The sequence below is a fragment of the Lagopus leucura genome, unplaced genomic scaffold (genome assembly GCF_019238085.1).
Source record: "Lagopus leucura isolate 7727_CA_CO unplaced genomic scaffold, USGS_WTPT01 Super-Scaffold_1, whole genome shotgun sequence".
Classification (NCBI taxonomy): domain Eukaryota; kingdom Metazoa; phylum Chordata; class Aves; order Galliformes; family Phasianidae; genus Lagopus; species Lagopus leucura.
The window spans coordinates 22,181,083-22,187,410 of NW_024962250.1; positions in this window are offsets into that span (position 1 = coordinate 22,181,083).

Here is a 6,328-nt window from a genome sequence, read left to right on the forward strand (position 1 = left end):
CTGAAGGTTAATTTGGCTGCAGTTTTCTCACTACAAACCTCTCAGCTTATCACTTAGTGTAGGAATAAGCTAGGAGATAATCTGAATTGTGCAAGGTATTTAGGCAGGGACATGTTATGATTCAGATAGTGTCATATATTGAAAAGACTTCTAAAATAAACAAGTAAATTATGTGCCACCTAAAGAAATATCCATGCCTTGCTGTGTCTTTGTATTTGAAAGAGATGTTTTTGGGTCAATAATCCATGCAAGTGAGGAGAAATGGAAATGAATAAAAAATGCACCTAGAACCTGACTCATTCAAACATGCCTGATCTCCAGCTTCCCCTGCAACAGCATCCTATAGCAAATGGGTTTCCAGCACTTAGGAAGACAGAGGAACTGTTTATTGACAAAGGGTCAATTGCCTCCAAGGATGAGCTACTGAATAGATATTAACAGATGTTTTATGTCTTTTGAGCAAAACCCACCATTAGAACATCTGAACAAACCGCAGCACATTTGCTGTCACTTCTGCCACAGAGTCCATGACTCAGGCAGCCCAAGCAGTGTGAGCATCAAGGATATATTTAGACAAGGAAAAAAAATGGCTGCTTTCTAAGACGTGTCAGCTGGTGTCTCCTAACCCACAGGATTTAAAGCAGGATGCAGTGTCTTAGGTACAAGGACAAGTCATTCTTCAAAACATTAGCCTATTTGCTTTTTCAATGCTCTGCATGAGTTGGTGCTGGCTGCCTGAGACTGTTTGTCCTCCTACAGCCAAGAAACTGCCACAATGATCACATTCCTCCAGTATCAGATGTGATGACAAGGAGAGTCCTGTGAGTGCAGAATACAGGCTGCTTGCAGTCACTTAGCAAGGAATACTGAGCTCTTTCCACAAAACATCAGAGCAGTCACCAACACTGTCTTCTGTATGAAACTCCTTACAATTCTTCCTGCCTTTCCTAGACAATCTCCTTCATTCCTGAAGTCATATAAACATCTAAACATCTTTTGGGAGAAGTAGAGGAAAAATAATGCACAACCAACGATGTTCCTCCAAAGGTCTGGGCATCTTCTGAATGTGTCCAGGTACTCTTGAATCCCCATTATCCTTAGCACTCTTCAGTACCTGACAGATAACACAGTGTCACCCTGGGTCTCCATGGGAATCCTTTTCTTGCTTTTCTTTCTAGCAGGCTCACAGGAAAAATGCACAATAGTATGTCTTCTGTTTAAGCTGACTGATGTGAAGCTCCTGAGCAATAAAGCTCGAGTCAAGCCATAGATTCCCTCCCCCCCAGGTGAATACCACAGCAAGTAAAAGCAGCTGGCCCAGCTGTGCTGTGCTAGGTCATTCCCAGACAGGGCACTGCATATCTTCTAAGGAACAGAGAATTAAAATAATAAACATGAATGGAGGCAATCCAAACCCAAATTCACTGACACAAATTCAGTGGAAGTCTGCTGTCAGCAGGAGCAGTTGCTGCTCCAGAAGAGGTGTTATTCCCCTTTTTATAGGGGCAGCATTATTCTCCCCAACCCCAAGCCAGTTGCCTGGGCTTCCTCTCCTATGGTCTCTTGCTGTTGAGCACTGTGTCAAATCTGCACATCTAGGGAATCCTATAAATAATAAACAATATTGCATGCACATATTCATAACCAAGTCACTGTTTACATAGTGAATATTCAGCACCCACCAGATGGCTCTTCTTTCACTACCTCCAAAATGGAAATGACCAGTTACTAAAGATAAAATATTCTTTCCCCGTTGCTGCTTCCCTAGGGCTCCTACTTGTTGTTCTCTTGCAGAACTGCTGTTCCCCAGAGAAGCAAGCCTTTCAGCCTTGGAAACAATGAAATCAGATCTGAAATATGAAATGCTTCAGCAAGAGCTGCAGATAAATGAACACAATGTTAAATCAATTCCAGAAAATAGACTTGGATTAATCCTGCTGCCGGCTGCGGTAGTGTTTTGGGAGAAGAGATCTTGCTCCCTGCTGTCACATGGCTGCTGTCCTGTCATGAAGATGTTCCTCCAGTGCATCTGTGAGAGCACTGCATCTGCAGATGCAGATAAATTAAGGCTCTACAAAAATGCTAGCTATCGACTGGGGCACTACATGCACTGTACATAACTGCAGTCATATTTCATACATGCAATCATATTTCTAAGTACTGCCCCAGCTACAGCACAGGTGGTGATGATTTTAAATGAACACTTCCTTGCTACATGGATTCTCTCTACTTAATTTCTACCTGCTCCAGCGTGTGCCTTTTCCTTTTAGGATTCATTATGCAGAATGTTCTAACAGCATTGGAAGCAGAAACCAGATCTCCAGCCATCCATATACCAGGTCAAATGCTGTCTTGCTTACTGCAGTGCTCTGTCCCCATATACCACAGTGTACAGCTGCCTGAGTCCAGTGAAGGGCCTGTCTCACCCCAGGCCATTGGTGCTTTTGTATGAAAGACCAGCCTCTGGTAGATGCAGAAGAAGCTGGATCCCATGCACTTGGCCTTGTGAGCACTGGGTTTGGTGCAGAAGAATCATAGAATGATTAACATTGGAAAAGACCTCTACAATCATCTAGTCCAACCATCCACCTACCACCAACATTGCCCACTAAACCATGTTTCTCAGTACCACATGCAGACATTTCTTGAACACCTCCAGGGATGGTGACTTCATCACCTTCCTGGGCAGCCTGTCCCAGTGCCCAAAGAAGAAGGGCCATTACCTTGCCATTCTGATGCCCACTCGGAAGGGGTTCCTACAACAACCCCTGAGTAGGTTGAGGTGTTCCACTGTTCATCCCCATCACCAGTCTCTGTGCACCTCAGTAGCTATTACTGATGAATGGCATATTTTCCTGGAGTAGATCTGGCTTGATACGAGGAGCCACCTGATAAATCTGGTAGCAAATGAAGCCCTTGGTGCTGCGTCGACAAGGCCCAAGGTCAGGCTGGTGGCAGCACATCAAGGGCAGCCGCACACCAGGCTACCTGAAGCAAGGGTAGGCTCCTGCCAGCTGAAACCTGCCCTTTCAGGAAGCAGTCCCTGCGGCAACGAGACTCGGGCTTTCTCCAGGCACTTTCCCAGCTGCCTCCCTCCGTCTCCTGCCCGGTGGGGTTGGAGTATCGCCGCGGTCCCAGCCGCCCCCATCGGGCCGCCCCGCTCCCCGAGGCGCACAGGCGCGGGGCGGCCAGTAGGTGGCGCTGGAGGCCCGCCGAGCCCGCGCAGGCCCCGGGAAGCCTCGGCCGGGCCCCGGGCTGCTGCGGAGGCGCGTGACGGAGCTGGTGCTGAGCAGCTCGCAGCTGTGCTGGGCTGTGCCGTTGTGCAAGGCGCCGGGTCTCAGGGGAGCTTAGGCGCACGTACAGGAAAGGAGATAGCAAAGATGCTTTTGTCAAGTATTTTGCGTGTGAGGCATCCTGGATACGGTTAATGGCTCTAGTGGCATTCAGAAAAGACTATGCTGTTGAATCTTCATTAGCTGGGTGCCTGGCGGCTCGTTTTAGCCGGGGAGAACATCAGTGCATGGAGTGCTGGCTGCGTGCTGGCAGAATGGCCGGGCACGACCCTGTATGGGGTCACATCCTGCATGCAAGGCTCTGTGCTTGGCCTGAGCTCTAATATGGCTCCTTACATCCCATGCTGGCTCTCCTGGCTCAGGCTGTCAGCTCACATCTGCCCCCAGTATCCATTGACATTCTCATTAAAACTACCGTAACTTTTCCCTGCTATCTGTGCAATCAATCTCTCATTGCTTGAAGCATCATCACAAATGCCATTTCCTGATTCAGAAGGTCAAGGACTCAGACTGGATCTTCTTATCCACCGGGAACTAGCGCTTGCAGCTCTTAATACAGAGGGGATGTTTCCCTTAAATTTGTAGGAAAGATTTGGCTCTGATCGGCAAATCACAGAATCATTAAAGTTGTAGTATAACCATCAGCCCACCATCACCACTTGTATGGGAACTGTTGAGTCATGGCCTGAACCACTGATTGATCACCTGAGTAAAGGACTGAGTCAGTTGCGGGAGCACAGGTGAAGCCAATAGACTCTAAACCCCATTTAATGGCTGACTGCCCCAGGGAAAGGATTTCTTTCTGGAGATCTTTCCTCTGTGGAGTTTTTCCTGTGAACCTAGATCTTTAGATACAGGTGAACATTCCTTCCCTGTTTGTATTCCCATTTTCACCATGGTAATCTTTCTAACTGTAACACCAACTGTAACACCTGTCTGTAAGAGCCACATCTACACTTTTCTTGAATGACCTCCATTTCAGGAAATCTCTTACCTCTCTACAAGCTGTGTGTAATGTTTATTCTATTTCTCTCTCAGATACATCTGTTTAAGAGAGGAAGAAGTCTTTTCTAGAGAATGAGCAGATCCAACTTCACACTGACACACATTACCAGAGCCACAAGTAAGCAATGTGCGTACCCTGGGCTTCAAGGCACAAGGCCAAGTCAGTGCATCTGACTAAAAGGTGAGTGGCAGTGGGTCTGACCCCAGGTCAGACTTTTCTCAGGGAACGCATGAGTGTCTGATGAACAGAAGTGCAAGCCTGCAGGTCTAGGTGCTGATCTTCCATTTGTCTTCCTTCAAGGGGTAAGTTAAGTGTTCAGTGCTGTAAAAGGCAGCAGTAGGGAGGAAGATGGATTGGTGAGTGGCAGGATGCTGGGCAGGAGATACACTACCTGCTTGCAGGGGCAGGAGAGCAGGTGGGACCCCCAAGTGATACTGCTGGAGGCAAGGATGGCTGCAAGCAGGGTGGCTGGCATTCATCATTCATCAGGATGAGCAGATGTGTTGGAACCATAGCAGCGGTTTGGATGGCTTGAGCCACCCATGCTGCTGTGCTGCCTGTTGGTGTGGGGCTGTGGTGGTGGGGTGGCATCTCAGGAGCACCTCACTGCTGAAGGCAGCTGGGAAAAGGAGGTTGAGAGCTGGGGAGAAATGCCACACCTGTAAGCATCGAGGCATGCTGTCCCATCAGAGCAGCAACTGAGGAGAGCCAATTAGCATACTTTAATGTAACTGATTAGTGCCTGGTCACACAGCCCGGTTCATGGGTGATGTTTGAAGCAAATTTGAAATTACAAGCATGCACATAGCAACCCATGAGGGAGCTGATGGTAGGAGAAATGATTTCCTGTCTTAGCAGCTGTGGTCCCCATTTCTCTGTTATTACCCATTGAAAGCTGCCTTCAGAGAGCCCTGCAATGGTCTGGGGTGAGCACTTGAAAATTAAGAAATTAACTTTCTTAATTAACGCAGCAGAGGTGGCTGGTGTGACTGCTGGGAGGTGCAAGTGGGGAGTGATGTCCTGTGTTCAGTCTCTGGGATTAACACAGGCCGACAGAGGCTCTGTATGGCTGTGTGTGGGACTGGCACTGCCATAGCCTCGGGTGCACATCTCAGCTCCCTGGGAGCCCTTGAGGCTGCAGTGCTGGTACCCAATGAAAGAAGCTGCTCCCTGCAGGAGCCCTGTTTCCTTAGCTACTGCAGCTGGGAGGTGTTTCTGGAAGGTGACAGGCAGTACTAGGAAGGGAAAAGGCTGGGGAGGATCAGGGAGTAGCCTTCTGCGTCCATCCAAGGGGCTGCCTGAGGTGGGATTCAACAGCACTTGCCTTGTGTGGTTACTGAACTGCTTGGGCAATGCTTGCTGGGTGTCTACTCAATGCTCTGGAGCCCAGTGTAAAGAAATGCTGAGCACTCATGGCTGCGATGAGAGTGAGTACTGCAGGGCTGTGTGATGTCAGCTTCAGAGAAGGACCACCCAGCACTGTGTGATTGCAGGGTTAATTCCCTCAAGTACAAGCTTGCTTCTCTATCTGGGGATAACCCCTTCTTGGTCACCAGGGTGAGAATAAACTCCTGCTTATAAAGGATAGACACCATGTAATGAGAAGAAATCCTTCCAGTAACAGATAACTCTGTCTTTGAAACAGTTTGCAGGCAAGGAGCAGGGGTCTGCACCCAAGGCTGTATAGAGGATGCTCTAACCTAGCACCACATGCAGGGCTTCTCTGCCTGACCCATGGCGTGGTGAGAGACTGCACAGCAGTGCACCCATGCAGGATGCCTCATAGGGGTTGGCTACCTCTCTGCCTGCTCTTCTTCCCCTGGGCTCCAAATCTAAATTCTGCTTTTTCTCCTTCCACCATCTGCCTACAGGCAAGACCCACTGCACCCTGCTGGGCCAACCTGACAGGGAACAACCAGCACATGAATGTCCCAATCCTTGCAAAACCATATTCATAGCGCTCTTCATCAGTGTCAGGGTCCCAGCTGAGGAGGCCAGCTCTACTCAGGAGTCAGTGCTTCCCCATGGC